General features: G+C 43.3%; 1 protein-coding gene across 4 annotated transcripts in view; it reads right to left on the reverse strand.

The window, feature by feature from the left end:
- LOC115195826 (disks large-associated protein 1) overlaps nucleotides 1-13,296 on the reverse strand; it is a 315,115-nt gene extending 301,819 nt beyond the window's left edge. For 3 of the 4 annotated variants that reach the window (XM_029756116.1, XM_029756118.1, XM_029756119.1), the window contains exon 1: nucleotides 13,087-13,296. The gene's annotated coding sequence lies outside the window, so the exon portion shown is untranslated. The remainder of the gene's footprint in view (nucleotides 1-13,086) is intronic. The other variant, XM_029756117.1, reaches the window with a different exon arrangement.
- Nucleotides 13,297-18,185: the final 4,889 nt, after the last annotated feature.

Below are 18,185 nucleotides of genomic sequence, written 5' to 3' on the forward strand. Positions count from 1 at the left end.
TAAAGCAGAATGGGAACAATGTGTTCATATACGTATGTTAATCATACTAATGACTTTATATTGATATGGAGTATGTAGCCTTCACCATGTTTGCGGTACAGTTGTCATTGGTCCAAAACTGTCATAGTGTGTTGTTCTGAACAACAGCCAACAGACTGAACTCATTGATACAACAGCAACCCAACACAGGCATTGTATAATTCATTATTTGTTTATTCCAAAATACAAATGGAATCATTAAATCTAAGAAAAACCACCTAAAGAAATCGACTGCAACAAGACCGCTAGCCTTTTCGCTCCGGGAGACCTGTACACATTGGGCTCCTGTCGCTAAAGGCTACATCCCGTAACCCTAAAACCTATCTAGGCTACCAGCCCTCTGATTTACCTCTTTATAAAATACATTTCCCCTCATCGGAGGCAAATCTATATTCCGGAATACCTTACCAGTCACTAAGGTCTATACAACGTGTGAAAATAAACACTTCTATACAACTTTTCCAGAGTTGACCAAATTCACTCCATATCTCACTAAAGGTGCACTGCCATCTGGGATCATGCGGCAATCTCACGTGGCTTCTAGGCCTACATGGTATGGGGACTAGGAAGTGAGCTTCTGATTTTCTTTTACTGTAGTTTACATATTTTATAAGCCGTAGAGATTGGTCAGGCATTCTGGATCATAGGCATGCCTTCTGTGTTAGGAAAGGTTTCTCGGAAATAGATCAACCAGAGGGCTCATAAATATGTTTTAGGGATACGTTCCAGGAGCAAAGAGGCTACAAGGACACTTTACTCGTGTACCCTTGTATAAAACCTTGTTTAAAACCCACTTCCTACATAATTTACATTAAGTCAGAGAATGCCGTGATAGAGTCCCCAAATTGGAATGGCTACAATTCTATAGACCATAGACCATATAGCTGTAGTTTTGGCTACATGGATGGAAATGGTTAAACTCTGAGACTATCGATCACTACAGAATAAGAGCAAATCCTAGACGTAGAATTACTAGTCTGCAGCTAGTAATTACATAAACCTAGGATAAAAATACCGACAACTGCCGAAACATATTTTCTAAGAACATGGTACGCATGATGTATCCATAATGAACACAACCCAATCGACTTTCTGTCAATTGACTCTTCAGCAGACGGACCAGCGATTCCAACACAGAAGACAACAATGACATACAGGCGTAAATATATACATTGCAATTATTATGGAATGATTGGCCGTTCATGTGCAAAGGATTAGCATTTCAATGAATATAATTATCAACTGTGTGTAGTGAATCCATTTTGTCTTTCCGCTCTCTCAGTCTCCACCCCTTTACTTGGTCTACAAAGCCGTCATATCGCTAGGGACTTTTTCATTGAATCATGTAGTAACCCAAATATCTACTGTTTGTTTGTTATGCAATTTTGTGTGATTATTTAGTTAGTTAGTAAATAAATAATTATGCCAATTTGAATATCGCTGATTCATGATTTAGGCTAGGGTTTGTGCAGATATCCATGGGTTTGCGACGTTCAGTAATGAGAACTGATGAGTTAATAATAATTAATTAATAGAAGACTAACTGATCAAATATTGAAATATCTGAAGAGTTATATTCCGAAGATTATAACTCTAAATCTCAACATTTTCCATTGTGCCCAGACTTCCTAGTTAATTATTGTTTACATGATTATTTTAATCACGTAATAATTAAACCTAGAGAACTGATTTGATATAAAAAAGTCTTCACATTTAATGATAGTCCAGACACGACAGTACAATACTTATTCTAAAATGTATGAAATAGTTTTTTCCCCCATCAATCTACACACAATACCACATAATGATAAAGCAAAAATGTTGTTTTTTTTCAAATGTTTTCCTAATTTATATAAATACAAAATCTATATATATATATATACTGCTCAAAAAAATAAAGGGAACACTTAAACAACACATCCTAGATCTGAATGAAAGAAATAATCTTATTAAATACTTTTTTCTTTACATAGTTGAATGTGCTGACAACAAAATCACACAAAAATAATCAATGGAAATCCAATTTATCAACCCATGGAGGTCTGGATTTGGAGTCACACTCAAAATTAAAGTGGAAAAACACACTACAGGCTGATCCAACTTTGATGTAATGTCCTTAAAACAAGTCAAAATGAGGCTCAGTAGTGTGTGTGGCCTCCACGTGCCTGTATGACCTCCCTACAACGCCTGGGCATGCTCCTGATGAGGTGCCGGATGGTCTCATGAAGGATCTCCTCCCAGTCCTCCTGCACAGTCTGTGGTGCAACGTGGCGTTGGTGGATGGAGCGAGACATGATGTCCCAGATGTGCTCAATTGGATTCAGGTCTGGGGAACGGGCAGGCCAGTCCATAGCATCAATGCCTTCCTCTTGCAGGAACTGCTGACACACTCCAGCCACATGAGGTCTAGCCTTGTCTTGCATTAGGAGGAACCCAGGGCCAACCGCACCAGCATATGGTCTCACAAGGGGTCTGAGGATCTCATCTCGGTACCTAATGGCAGTCAGGCTACCTCTGGCGAGCACATGGAGGGCTGTGCGGCCCCCCAAAGAAATGCCACCCCACACCATGACTGACCCACCGCCAAACCGGTCATGCTGGAGGATGTTGCAGGCAGCAGAACGTTCTCCACGGCGTCTCCAGACTCTGTCACGTCTGTCACGTGCTCAGTGTGAACCTGCTTTCATCTGTGAAGAGCACAGGGCACCAGTGGCGAATTTGCCAATCTTGGTGTTCTCTGGCAAATGCCAAACGTCCTGCACGGTGTTGGGCTGTAAGCACAACCTCCACCTGTGGACGTCGGGCCCTCATACCACCCTCATGGAGTCTGTTTCTGACCGTTTGAGCAGACACATGCACATTTGTGGCCTGCTGGAGGTCAATTTGCAGGGCTCTGGCAGTGCTCCTCCTGCTCCTCCTTGCACAAAGGCGGAGGTAGCGGTCCTGCTGCTGGGTTGTTGCCCTCCTACGGCCTCCTCCACATCTCATGATGTACTGGCCTGTCTCCTGGTAGCGCCTCCATGCTCTGGACATTACGCTGACAGACACAGCAAACCTTCTTGCCACAGCTCGCATTGATGTGCCATCCTGGATGAGCTGCACTACCTGAGCCACTTGTGTGGGTTGTAGACTCCGTCTCATGCTACCACTAGAGTGAAAGCACCGCCAGCATTCAAAAGTGACCAAAACATCAGCCAGGAAGCATAAGAACTGAGAAGTGGTCTGTGGTCACCACCTGCCGAACCACTCCTTTATTGGGGGTGTCTTGCTAATTGCCTATAATTTCTACCTGTTGTCTATTCCATTTGCACAACAGCATATGAAATGTATTGTCAATCAGTGTTGCTTCCTAAGTGGACAGTTTGATTTCACAGAAGTGTGATTGACTTGGAGTTACATTGTGTTGTTTAAGTGTTCCCTTTATTTTTTTGAGCAGTGTATATATAAAAAAAATCACTTTTACATAAGTATTCAAACCCTTTTGTCCCGCTCGTCGTAAGGATTGGACCAAAATGCAGTGGGTACGTGAATGCTCATTTTCTTCTTTATTAAATAAATGAACACTGAAAAAAAAGAAAGATGAAAACAGTCCTGTCAGGCATACAGCTAAACAAGAAACAACTACCCACAAAAACCCCATGAAAAACCCCCCTACTAAATAGGACCTTCAATTAGAGGCAACGAGGAACAGCTGCCTCCAATTGAAGGTCAAAACAATAAACTAGACATAGAAATAGAAAAACTAGAAAATATAACATATAAATACAAAACATAGAACACTACCCAAAAACCCCGACAACTCAAAACAAACACCCCCTGCCATGTCCTGACCAAACTACAATAACAAATAACCCCTTATACTGGTCAGGACGTGACAGTACCCCCCCCCCCAAAGGTGCAGACCCCGGAAGCACCTCACACAAAAAATAAACACAAAAAAATAAACCCCAAAACAAAAATAATCCTAACTAAAGGGAGGGAGGGGAGGGTGGCCACCGTCACCGACGGTTCTTGTGCTACACCCCCCCCTCCCCAACCTCCTACTACGGAGGTGGCTCAGGCTTCGGCCTTACTCCCTAACCTAAACTGTCCACCCCCGCTAAATGCTTATTATATTTTACCCATCCCGAAGTCTCTGGGCTATGGCGCATCGCTGAAGACCTCGGGCTGATGCGCGTCGCTGGAGACCTCGGGCTGATGCGTGTCACTGGGAGCTCCGGACTGTAGGGCGACTCTGGGAGCTCCGGACTGTAGGGCGACTCTGGGAGCTCCGGACTGTAGGGCGACTCTGGGAGCTCCGGACTGGAGGGCGTCTCTGTCGGTTCCGGACTGTGGGCCGTCTCTGTCGGTTCCGGACTGTGGGCCGTCTCTGTCGGCTCCGGACTGTGGGCCGTCTCTGCTGGCTCCGGACTGTGGGCCGTCTCTGCTGGCTCCGGACTTGTGGGCCGTCTCTGCTGGCTCCGGACTTGTGGGCCGTCTCTGCTGGCTCCGGACTTGTGGGCCGTCTCTGCTGGCTCCGGACTTGTGGGCCGTCTCTGCTGGCTCCGGACTTGTGGGCCGTCTCTGCTGGCTCCGGACTGTGGGCCGTCTCTGCTGGCTCCGGACTGTGGGCCATCTCTAGACGGGGCACTATCGCCGGAAGCTCTGGACGGGGCACTGTTGCCGGACACTCTGGACGGGGAGTGCGCACTGAAGGCCTGATGCGTGGGGCTGGCTTAGGAGGCGTCAGACTAGGGACATGCACCACAGGGCTAGTGCGAGGAGCAGGAGCAGGACGAGCTTGACTGGGCTGACGCACTGGAGGCCTGGTGCGTGGGGCTGGTACTGGAGGTACCAGACTGGAGACACGCACCCCAAGGCTAGTGCGAGGAGCGGGAACAGGACGTACTAGACTGGGCTGACGCACTGGAGGCCTGGTGCATTTTTCTGGCTTTGGAAGTGCCAGACTAGAAACACGCACCTCAGGGCTAGTGCGAGGAGCAGGAACTGAATACACCGGGCTATGAGTAGGCACTGGAGGTCTGGAGCGCACCTCCTGCACAACCCGTCCTGGCTGGATGGTAATAGTAGCCCTGCACGAGCGGAGTGCTGGTACAGGGCGAACTGGGCTGTGCAGAGGCCTGATGGCTGCCGTGCGTAGAGCAGGCGTAGGGTAGCCTGGGCCTAGGAGGCGCACTGGTGGCCAGATGTGCTGCGCAGGCATCCTCCTTCCAGGCTGGATGCCCACTCTAGCACGGCACTTGCGAGGGGCTGGGATCGCTCGCACTGGACTGTGCGTGTGCATGGGCGAGATTGTGCGCACTTCCGCATACACCGGCGCTCTCCACTCCACACGCTCCCCATAATAAGCACGGGGAGTTGGCTTAGGGCTCACCCTTGACCCAGCCAAACTACCTGTGTGCCCCCCCCAAAAAATGCATTGGGGGTGCCTCTCAGGCTTTCTTGCTAGCCATGTCCCAACATAGTGTTCTCTGTCCTCTCCAGCCTTCCTCCATGGTCCTTCTTCCGCTAGTATCTGCTCCCAAGTCCAAAACTCATTATAGCTCTGCTGCTGCTCCTTCCTCCGCTGCTTGGTCCGTTGGTGGTGGGTAGTTCTGTCACGGGTGTCGTAAGGATTGGACCAAAATGCAGCAGGTACGTGAATGCTCATTTTCTTCTTTATTAAATAAATGAACACTGAACAAAAAGAACGACGAAAACAGTCCTGTCAGGCATACAGCTAAACAAGAAACAACCACCCACAAAAACCCCATGAAAAACACCCCTACTAAATAGGATCTTCAATTAGAGGCAACGAGGAACAGCTGCCTCCAATTGAAGGTCAAAACAATAAACTAGACATAGAAATAGAAAAACTAGAAAATAGAACATAGAACACTACCCAAAAACCCCGACAACACAACCCCCTGCCATGTCCTGACCAAACTACAATAACAAATAACCCCTTAAACTGGTCAGGACGTGACACCTTTACTCAAGCACCTTTGGCTGTAATTACAGCTCCGCCTTATCTCAGCTCACTGGTCATGATAACAACACCCACCCGTAGCATGCGCTCTAGCAGGTATATCTCACTGGTCATCCCCTAAGCCAACACCTCCTTTGGCCGCCTTTCCTTCCAGTTCTCTGCTGCCAATGACTGGAACGAATTGCAAAAATCGCTGAAGCTGGAGACTTATATATCCCTCACTAACTTTAAACATCAGCTATCTGTGCAGCTAACCAATCGCTGCAGCTGTACACAGCCCATCTGTAAATAGCCCACCCAATCTACCTACCTCATCCCCATATTGTTTTGATTTACTTTTCTGCTCTTTTGCACACCAGTATTTCTACTTGCACATCATCATCTGCTCATCTATCACTCCAGTGTTAATTTGCTATCTGTAATTACTTTGCTACTATGGCCTATTTATTGCCTTACCTCCTCACGCCATTTGCACACACTGTATGTAACACTTTCTTTTTTTCTATTGTGTTATTGACTGTACACTTGTTTATTTCATGTGTAACTCTGTGTTGTTGTTTGTGTCGCACTGCTTTACTTTATCTTGGCCAGGTCGCAGTTGTAAATGAGAACTTGTTCTCAACTAGCTTACCTGGTTCATTTAAATAAAGGTGAAATAAAAATAAAAATAAAAAATAGTTTTCTTGGGTATGACACTACAAGCTTTGTGACGTTAATACACCTGTATTTGGGGAGTTTCTCCCATTCTTCCCTGCAGATCCTCTCAAGCTCTGTCAGGTTGCATTGGGAACGTTGGTGCACAGCTATTTTCAGGTCTCTCCAGAGATGTTAGATCGTGTTCATGTCCGGGCACTGGCTGGTCCACTCAACGACATTCAGAGACTTGCCCCGAAGCTACTCCTGCGTTGTCTTGGCTGTGTGCTTGGGGTTGTTGTCCTGTTGGAAGGTGAACCTTCGCTCCAGTCTGAGGTCCTGAGCGCTCTGGATTAGGTTTTCATCAAGGATCTCTCTGTACTTTGCTCTGTTCATCTTTGCCTCAATCCTGATTAGTCTCCCAGTCCTTGCCTCAGAAAAACATCTCCACAGCATGATGCCGCCAGGTTTCCTCCAGACGTGACGCTTGGCATTCAGGCCAAAGAGTTCAATCTTGGTTTCATCAGACCAGATAAACTTGTTTCTAATGTTTTGAGAGTCTTTAGGTGCCTTTTGGCAAACTCCAAGTGGGCTGTCATGTGCCTTTTACTGAAGACTGGCTTCCGTCTGGCCATTCTATCATAAAGGCCTAATTGGTGGAGTGCTGCAGAGATGTTTGTCCTTCTGGAAGGTTCTCCCATTTTCACAGAGGAACTCTAGAGCGCTGTCAGAGTGACCATCGGGTTCTTGCTCACCTCCGTGACCACGGTCCTTCTCCCACGATTGCTCTCTTTGGCTGGGTGGCCAGCTTGTTTGGCCGGGTGGTTCCAAACTTCTTCAATTTAAGAGGGATGGAGGCCACTGCGATCTTAGTTACCTTCAATACTGCAGAAATGTTTTGGTACCCTTCCCCAGACCTGTGCAGCGACAGAATCCTGTCTCTGAGCTCTACGGAGAATTCCTTCGAACTCATGGCTTGGTTTTTAATCTGACATGCACTGTCAACTGTGGGACCTTATATAGACAGGTGTGTGTCTTTCCAAATCATGTCCAATCAAATGAATTTATCACAGGTGGACTACAATCAAGTTGTAGAAACATCTCAAGGATGATCAATGGAAACAGAATGCACCTGAGCTCAATTTCGAGTCTAATAGCAAAGGGTCTGAATACTTATGTCAATAAGGTATCTGTTTTTTACTTTTAACACATTTGCAAAAATGTCTAAAAACCTGTTTTCGCTTTGTCATTATGGGGTATTGTGTGTAGATTGCTGAGGAAATTGTTTTATTTAATACATTTTAGAATAAGGCTGAAACGTAACAAAATATGGAAAATGTCAAGGAGTCTGAATACTTTCCGAAGGCAAGTTACATTTAAATTTACATTGCATCCTTGTCTTACCAGTTGTTGTGGCTGGCAATGTGACCTTCTTGATCTGCAGTGACGAGTTAAATGTAAATATTAGTATCACAGAAGCCAGTAGTAGGCAAGACAGACATATTTTCACGATTTTCACAATATCCTCAAAATCAATAAATCATAGCACGTTTCTGGCTCATTCAGTGGTATTTACCTGATTAAGTATAATCCTGTTGGAAAATAATGTTAAAAGTACATTTATATTCCTACTTCCTGTTGTCATTTATTTTTTTATTCAAAGCAAAACACCGGTTTTACTGTAAATGTACAAATTCATAATCAATATGCTGAAATAAGTTGAGATATTTTGAAGACCAATACATAAATATTACTCCCTACACACCAATGTGTCACACTTGTGTTCAGATTACTTGTACTTTGCTAAATTAGTACCTTATTAACTGCACATGCACCAACTTTTAACAGTCACTTTGGACTGAAATTGATTCGCTTGTTCTACTTTAATCAATAGCCTGCACAAATTAATCACATACATCAATATTTTATTGAAATCAATGGAACTGGGACAATAACCGTGGCGATATGTACTGTTTGCGCTCTTCCAAAAGACAAACCTCAATGAATTTGGGTATAATACATATACCAGTCGATAGATGACAACCTGTGGTTGCCATTTATCATTATATAAAATAATTCCCAGCGTCAAAATAGTTAAATATTTCGAATTAAGATGATAGTAAATTAAACACATTCACCTTTATGCTCCAGATACTCAACTAGTCTAAAGAAGGTCAGTTTTATTGCTTCTTTAATTAGAACAACAGTTTGCAGATGTGTTAACATAATTGCAAAAGGGTTTTCTAATGATCAATTAGCCTTTTAAAATGATAAACTTGGATTAAATAACCCAACGTGCCATTGGAACACAGGAGTGATGGTTGCTGATAATGTGCCTATGTAGATATTCCATTAAAAAAAAGCCTTTCCAGCTACAATAGTCATTTACAACATTAACAATGTCTACACTGTATTTCTGATCAATTTGATGTTATTTGAATGGACAAAAAAATGCTTTTTTTTCAAATACAAGAAAATTTCTAAGTGACACCAAACGTTTGAACGGTAGTGTATATATATATTGATATACTAGATTCTTGACATATCTCAGTCTAATATACACTACATGACCAACATTATGTGGACACCTGCTGGTCGAACATCTCATTCCAAAATCATGGGCATTAATATGGAATTGATCCCCCTTTGCTGCTATAACAGCTTCCACTCTTCTGGGAAGGATTTCCACTTGATGATGGAACATTGCTGTGGGGACTTACTTCCATTCAGCCACAAGTGCATTAGTTAGGTTGGGCACTGATGTTGGGCGATTAGGTCTGGCTCGCAGTCAGCATTCCAATTCATCCCAAACGTGTTCGATGGGGTTGAGGTCAGGGCTCTGTGCAGGCAATTCAAGATCTTCCACACCGATCTCGACAAACCTTTTCTCTATGGACCTTGCTTTGTGCACTAAATTGGAAAGGGCCTTCCCCAAACTGTTGCCACAAAGTTGGAAGCACAAAATTGTCTACAATGTAATTGAATTCTGTAGCGTTAAGATTTCCCTTCACAGGAACTAAGGGGCCTAGCCCGAACCCTGAAAAACAGCCCCAGACCATTATTCCTCCTTCACCAAACTTTACTGTTGGCACTATGCATTGGGGCAGGTAGCGTTCTCATGGCATCCGCCAAACCCAGATTCGTCCATCAGACTGACAGATGGTAAAGTGTGATTCATCACTCTAGAGAACGTGTTTCCACTGCTCCAGAGTCCAATGGTGGCGAGCTATACACCACTCCAGCCGACACTTGGCATTGCACATGGTGATCTTAGGCTTGTGTGCGGCTGCTCGGCCATGGAAACCCATTTCATGAAGCTTCCGACAAACAGTTATTGTGCTGACATTGCTTCCAGAAGCAGTTTAGAACTTGGTAGTGAGTATTGCAACCGATGACAGACAATTTTTACTCGCTTCAGCACTCGGCAGTTCCATTCTGTGAGCTTGTGTTGCCTAACACTTTTCGGCTGAGCCGTTGTTGCGCCTAGACTTTTCTAATTCACAATGACAGCACCTACAGTTGACCGGAGCAGCTCTAGCTGCTCTAGCTCCCCAATTTCGTGGTATCCAATTGTTAGTTGTTACTGTCTTGTCTCATCGCTACAACTCCCACTCAGACTCGGGAGAGGCGAAGGTCGAGAGCCACGCGTCCTCCGAAACACAACTCAACCAAGCCGCACTGCTTCTTAACACAGCCCACATCCAACCCGGAAGCCAGCCGCACCAATGTGTCGGAGGAAACACCGTACATCTAGCGACCTGGTCAGCTTGCACTGCGCCCGGCCCGCCACAGGAGTCGCTAGTGTGCAATGAGGATATCCCTGCCGGCCAAACACTCCCTAACCCGGACGACGCTAGGCCAATTGTGCGCCGCCCCATGGGCCTCCCGGTCGCGGCCGGCTGCGACAGAGCCTGGGCTCGAACCCAGAGTCTCTGGTGGCACAGCTAACAATGCGATGCAGTGCCTAATGACCACTGCGCCACCCGGGAGGCCCTTGCAGGGCAGAAATTTGACATAAGCATTTCGCTGCACCCGCTATAACATCAGCTAAACTGTGTACGTGAACAATACACTTTCAGAACATTTTGTTTAGTCACCAATACATCAGATGTTATGTTCACCATTTAGTCAATTTCCCTACCATTTAATCCAATAGCAAAAAATACAACAAACATTTCTAAACTGTTATTTTTGAAGTGCTCAATAGAAAGAACAGTAAGTGGTAAATATCATTTTCCATACAGCATTTCTTTCTAACTTGACAAGCATATTTTGTATCCAATTGCAGATTGTTACACAGTACATACCTGTATGTAGGACAAATCATTAGAAATAAGGGTATTGTAAAGCCATTGGCTACTATAAAAACTTGTATGCCATTTCTGCCCAATGAAACATTGCACAAGATCACCTTTTCTACGTGACTTGTCAACAGATACAGTACCGCCTGTCTACCTGCATTGAAATTCATCAGCTGACAGTGTATCAATGGAATTCAGATAATGAGTGGAATATATTGTTATATACAACCCAGGTGTTTCAGCAGTGCATTGTACACTACACTATAATTCCAAATGGTGGCACATAGAGTGACTGTTTCCACTTTGTCCTATTGAAGCACACTGGCTGATGGAAAATGATGATGTAGTATTTACAGTCACATCCATATATGATTTGGTTTTACCTTCCAACATAGATTGATGTCAAAATAACAGATTTATGTAGAATTGTAAAGAAAATATAGAATTGTACAGTGTTCAGCAGTTATCAAACTATATACGTTAGCGAGTTATTCGTTTTGAGCAGTTTGATTAAGTGATAGTTAATTGTATTGTAAACAAATGACAAGAAAATCATGGCAAAAGTAAAGTGGATATTGCATTTTGAAAAGCAGATGCTTAGATTGAATATACTGTATATGCAAATTGAAATAGTGATTAGATGCAGTGAACAAGTGAAAATGTGCTTAGAGTTTTGAAACCTGAGATATTTTGATGATCTGTTTCGATTTTTGTGCTTAAGAGTTGTGAAAATGGACTACATATCGCACCAAAGTGATAAAAAAACGGATATAAAATAATTTCCCTGTTGAGGTTATCTAGCTTCTTGCTGCATGCTTATTGCCTGGATGGGGGCCCATGGCAGCCAAGGGGGGGAAAACACAGTTGAGCTTCCCTTTTTTAAAGCAACTGCTACAATTTCAGAATCTAACAGGCTGTTACTGCAATTTCAGGTGAAAACTCAATAAAACAATTCTAAAACGTAATGAAAATGTCTATATATTTCAACTGTTTCAAAAACATTGCTCTGCTATCTAGCTATTAGTATATTTACTGTATGTATGAATGTTTAAGCTCAATGAGACAATTCTGTTTACACTGCCCTGCTTATAGGGGGCAACTGTCAGACCAGTGTGTGAGCTAGCGTTCGAGATGTGCGAGTTTACATTACAGTAATCTCTCGAGAATCGATACATCTCGAGAATTTCTCGAAATTCTCCTTAATTCTTGTAATTGAGAATAGCCCCCTTTAATATCAGTTGGTGCATGCGTGCCCCCTACAATCCATCAGTTTAATATCAGTTGGTGCGTGCGTGCCCCTTACAATCCATCAGTCGAAAGTCTATATTTGACCGCCACTTGCTCAATTAAGGAAATTAAATGAAGCAACATCACATAGCTAACCGACAATAAAGAGGATACATAGGCGATGTTATTTTGACCACCAATCAATTTCAGATGTAGAATAGAGTACACTGAAGCCCAATGTGTATCCCAATACCATTGGTTGTTTTTCTTCACCGCAAGTCTCCCATTTCCTCCCAAGTCGGAACCAGTATGTTAAATGTAGGCTGCTTCGTTAAAATGCGTCTCTTTGCGACAGGACCCAAATGTTTGTTTATTTCAACGTCCTATAACGATGCGCTCGCTCACTCATACATCGGATCGTGGTGCGTCGGGGATCCCTCCGACGCACCACTTATCACTTGATAGGCTAATATATGTCACTCAATAAACAAGCAATACAACGAAATGGTAAGCTTGACAGTGACTTGAACAGGGTTGATGCACTTATAGGTGTTGAAATATGGACTGGACATCAACAAAGCGGCATGTCATGGGTTATAACTGTAAAAAGCAAACCATCAATGGCAAGCGATATTTGCTTACCCCCCTTAGTTTCAGTATTACTATTAGCAAATAAAAAAATGGCCAATTCCTTCATATTTGTAAACCAAATAAAATGTCCCATTACATTATCTGATGAAATGTGTTTAATTAAAATTCTACATAAAGTAAAGTAGCCCAGCCGTAATATAAATTAGACGCCAGCTTTCAATAGTATCATAGTCATTGCATACATTGTAGTAAATGAAAAATGTAACTATTCCAATATTTTACAATGAAACAAACCAAACTCAGATTATGTATAATTTGTGCATTTACCTTAAAGTGCGTTGATAGAAAACAGCAAGCACTTCCTGGTTATAATCCTAAACAATTCGACACCTTTGAATATTAGCTTTATCTTCTGCTAATGAAATCTCGACTGGAGACATTTGAGCTCCACTGTTTGTTTGTCAAGTCCCAGTCTGTTGGCTACTGGCTAACTGTACCTGACCGTCTGTGAGCCGCTGCAGCATCACAGATCGCATGGAACTGCGTTTGGGCTGAGCACGGCATTGGGGAAAAACTGGACTGGAGTTCAGCACCTCGGGACCGAACCAGCTGCCTAATGTATGTACCAGACAATTGATTTGCACTGTCATTGCATCCCCACTATAAGAACTGATAAAGTAAAACCGGTTTCAACTTTCCCAGATGTGGAATCAGCGAAATGTAGGCTAGGCCTAATTAGAAAAATTGTGAAGATGCATCTTGATGCCAGCCTCACAGTTTTCATTAATTCATGTTCCCACATAATGAACATACAGTACATGTCAAAAGTTTAGACACACCTACTCATTCCAGGGTTTTTCTTTATTTTACTATTTTCTACATTGTAGAATAATAGTGAAGACATCAAAGCTATGAAATAACACATATGAATCATGTAGTAACCAAAAAAAGTGTTAAACAAATCAAAATAGATTTTATATTTGACATTCTTCAAAGTAGACATCCTTTGCCTTGATGACAGCTTTGCAAACTCCTTAAGTTGACCAATTTTTGTCTTTAATGCAGGACCAGCAGACAAGTTCCTTACTTTTCCCCACTTCCACTTGCCTATTCCATTTTTGCGGTAATGCTGCAATTAGTTGGTTGTAGTTTTGAGTAGAGCAGACAGCCCTATTTATGATATCATTTACAAAGATTATATGTTTTTATCTTTATCAATTAGTATCTTTGAGTTTAACCACAATATTTGTTGCATTATTTGTTCTGTTTTTTTTCTGGTGGATTAAGCTGAAATTGCAACCAACTTTCTATGGCTTGTTTAAAAAAATAGCGATATTTTGGATATTATTTCATTTTCAAATAACCGAAAGTGAGAGGTTATAATCTGAATAAAGGGGAAAAGGCCATTCTTGAACATGGGGGGACACATTTTTACTAATCTGCAAGAGAACAAGTTTGGATTTTAATATAACTTTTGTATGACTGACGCCTTTAGTGAGACATCTAATGCTTTAATATTTAATATGTTTAATGCATGTATTAATTTATGCCTAAACATAAGATTTTATGCTGTAGGATTACCCCCAGTATTTATAACATTATTATCAAAGTCCTTTTCTAACTAATATCGGTCATGTTTTGAAATATGTGCTAAATCAATCACCTACTACTGTGTTTGCTTGATTTCGCTTGTGTTCTTCTTCTTCTTCGTGTGGTTTTCTGGCAGACGAGACACTTTGTTTGCATATTGATGCCATTCATAGTTTGGCAAGTGCATTCCACATTTGATCACAAAAAAAGGGAATGGGGAAAAAAGGAAATTGCACAGCCATCTAACCCTGAGTATACATAACAATGAGAACACCTGCTCTTTCCATGACATAGACTGACCAGATGAATTCAGGTGAAAGCTATGATCCCTTATTGATGTTAAATCCACTTCAATCAGTGTAGATGAAAGGGAGGAGACAGGTTAAAGAAGGATTTCTAAGCTTTAAGACAATTGAGACATGGACTGTGTATGGGTGCCATTCAAAGGGTGAATGGGCAAGACAAAAGATTCAAGGGCCTTTGAATGGGGTATGGTTGTATGTACCAGACGCACCGGTTTGTGTCAAGAATTACAACGCTACTGGGTTTTTCACGCTCAACAGTTTCCCGTGTGTATTAAGAATGGTCCACCACCCAAAGGACATCCAGCCAACTTGACACAACTGTGGGAAGCATTGGAGTCAACATGGGCCGGCATCCCTGTGGAATGCTTTTGACACCTTGTAGAGTTGAGGCTGTTCTAAGATCCTACACCTGGGAGGCTGTAACCCCTTCTCTCAAAACCCCCTGTTGTTTTTCTGCACTAAAATCTCTGATTCCCAAAAACGTATCTTTTGAAGTTACTACCAATTCAATCTTCTGGGATTTCCTTTCCATCTGTGCAGCACAATTGATGACCATAGCAATAAACTCCAAGAAGCCAACCTTACTAAAGCACAAACTGTTTGGGTCACTCTGTACTGGTCTACTACTCACAGGGATCCTCTCAGGCTCCTTTCACCCTTTGCCCACCATTCTCTACTTTCTTTACTGCCTCAGCATATGACACTTTCTGCACTGCTCTCACCCTGGAAACTTCAATCTGTCTCACTCACACAGGACATTTCTGATCCCCAACAACATGGCTGATCCCCATAATTGAAAAACGACGCACTCTTTTGTCCCATGCCCTCCTGCACACGTATCACACCTCGTAATCTCCCTCCTACATACCGCAGCAACATGACCATAAACTTGGCACCTGAAACACCATAGTGGATTCAGAACAAAAGCTCTCACGGGAAAACTTATATACCCTAGCATGACTTTATCCGGCAAACCCTCTGCATCAAAATTCAGAAGGACAGACAGGTTCTTCTCAGTCTCGCGCTCGCTACCGGTTTTGCTTCACACCAAATGCCGTACATCACAGACATCGGGGATCCCCAACTTCAGTTGATCCACCTTAAAACTCAACCCCACTCCAGTTATCACTCCTTTCAGAAGCGCTCTGTAACGGGTGTCGTATGAAGTAGACCAAGGTGCAGCGGGAAAATGTATACTCATCTTCTTATTTATTATAAAAGAAGGAAAAACCAAAAGAAACACGTATACACAAACGAACGGACCGACGGACGGACGGACGGACGGACGGACCGACCGACCGACCGACCGACCGACCGACCGACACTAAACAGTCCCGTCAGGTGCTACATACACTAAACAGGAAATAACTACCCACAATTCCCATTACCAAAACACCCCTATACATAGGACCTTCAATCAGAGGCAACGAGGAACAGCTGCCTCCAATTGAAGGCCAAATCAATAAACTAAGCATAGAACTAGAAAGACTAGAACATAGAAATATACAAACATAGAACATTAACCAAAACCCCGGAACACTCTAAACAAACACCCCTCTACAAAACACATAGCCCAACAAACCCCGAAACACTCTAAACAAACACCTCCTGCCACGTCCTGACCAAACTAATATAACAAATAACCCCTTTACTGGTCAGGACGTGACACGCTCTGCTCCGAAGAGCTAAGCAGGACGCCGCTTTCGTTCCGAGACTCGAAAAGCCCAGCGCCATCTCCCTCTGAGCAGCAGACACAAAAAGTCCACCTCTGGATACTTTGACCTAATTGACAGCACACATTCCTTCACCCAGCCTGATACCACAAACAGATTGTCCGAAAGGCATAGATCCACTTTCTCTATGAATTGTACTCCCACTGGGCCAGAGTTATCTTCGGCATTTTCCTGATCATTGGGGTGAGGCTCGGAAGCCTTCACCTCATCTGACGATGCAGGTTCTTTCTCCTAACTTTTGTCAGGATCAATTTTAAGTTCACTATCTGTCAACTGCGCTGGGTCTTCAGGCACGTAACATGCATTTTTCTCTCCTGTACTTGACCCAAAGGAGAAAGTACTCGGCTTGTATTTTGCAGTCGGTTCTGGTTTGCACCTCACTTCTTCTCGCCATACACCTGCTTCCTCGCCCGGTCCTCCGAAATGATGACTTCCATCTCTGTGTGGGACTTCAGGAAACTCAGTATCGAGCCGCCCTCTGCTGCCATGCGCCCTCCTTCGCTCGCTAATCCACACGTTGTTTCTTTCCCAGCGTCCTCCAGTTCTTGTGTTTACTTTGAGTATCGTAAACATGCTTCACCAGAGAGCAGTCGTGTTCCCCTGCTCAGACATTGCTGACATACTGTGTGCCATATCTTACAACACCTGGATAGGTATTTTACATATCAGCTAATCACATTTTATGCCAATGGCACAGTCGATGATGTGGCACACAACCATTGGTTGATACATGCAACGTCTGAGCGGGGGAACACATTTATCTTCATGTTATTAGCCTAATCTCAGTAAGCATTTGGTTTATACAAGTTTCTTCACTAGGCTACTTTATTTACATGGTCCTCTAGTATTATGCATTTTGCAGTTAATAAACGTCATGTATTACTCACTTTACACATTTTATTTACCAATTCATTGTTGCAAACTTTGCCGTGCTCCAACGTGCATTTCCAGGGGGGTGCGACGCGCCGGATTGATTTATTGCATGGGCATTTTCTTCTGTGCTGATGAATTTATGAATGACATTCATCTGCTTATGAGTGTAATACTGTGATGTGTTTTAGAGAGATAATGTGAACTCTCTGTAGAAGTGTGTTGGTATGATCCAATCCAGGTAGGAGGGTTACCAGTCTGTTTTTCACCTTCTGGTAGGGTTGCAAAATTCCTGTAACTTTCAATAAGTTCCCTGGTTTTCCCAAAATCCCAGTTGGAGGATTCCTGGAATCAGGAGGGAATAAGCAGGAAATCCAACCAGGATTTCTGGAAAAACCAGGGAATTTATTGAGAGTTCCAGGAGGAAGCAGGTAGAGTAGACTGCTGATATATATTTTTAAATTATTGTACTAGGCAAGTCAGTTAAGAACAAATTCTTATTTACAATGACAGACTACCCCAGCCAAACCCGGATGACGCTGGGCCAATTGTGCACCGCCCTATGGGACTCCCGATCACAGCCAGATGTGATACAGCCTGGATTCGAACCAAAGCCTGTAGTGACGCTTCTTGCACTGAGATGGAGTGCCTTAGACCGCTGTGCCACTCAGGAGCAGCGGTTACCTACCTCTCCATCTGCCATTTTCAATCTAGGCCTACAAGATGCTTGTTGTGAGGCATGAGTGTAGCTCAATGGTAATAGCTGTAGTTCACTGTAAAGAGTGTGCGCTAGACCATTTTATATTCTTGCTTTTCTTGATGTGGGGATCCATCCTGTAAATATCCAAGTTCACTACCTACCACTTGATGACTGCTGTAAATACAACACCGACCTAACATAGCAGGCGTAAAAACACACATGAGTGGA

The sequence above is a fragment of the Salmo trutta genome, chromosome 6 (assembly GCF_901001165.1).
Source record: "Salmo trutta chromosome 6, fSalTru1.1, whole genome shotgun sequence".
Classification (NCBI taxonomy): domain Eukaryota; kingdom Metazoa; phylum Chordata; class Actinopteri; order Salmoniformes; family Salmonidae; genus Salmo; species Salmo trutta.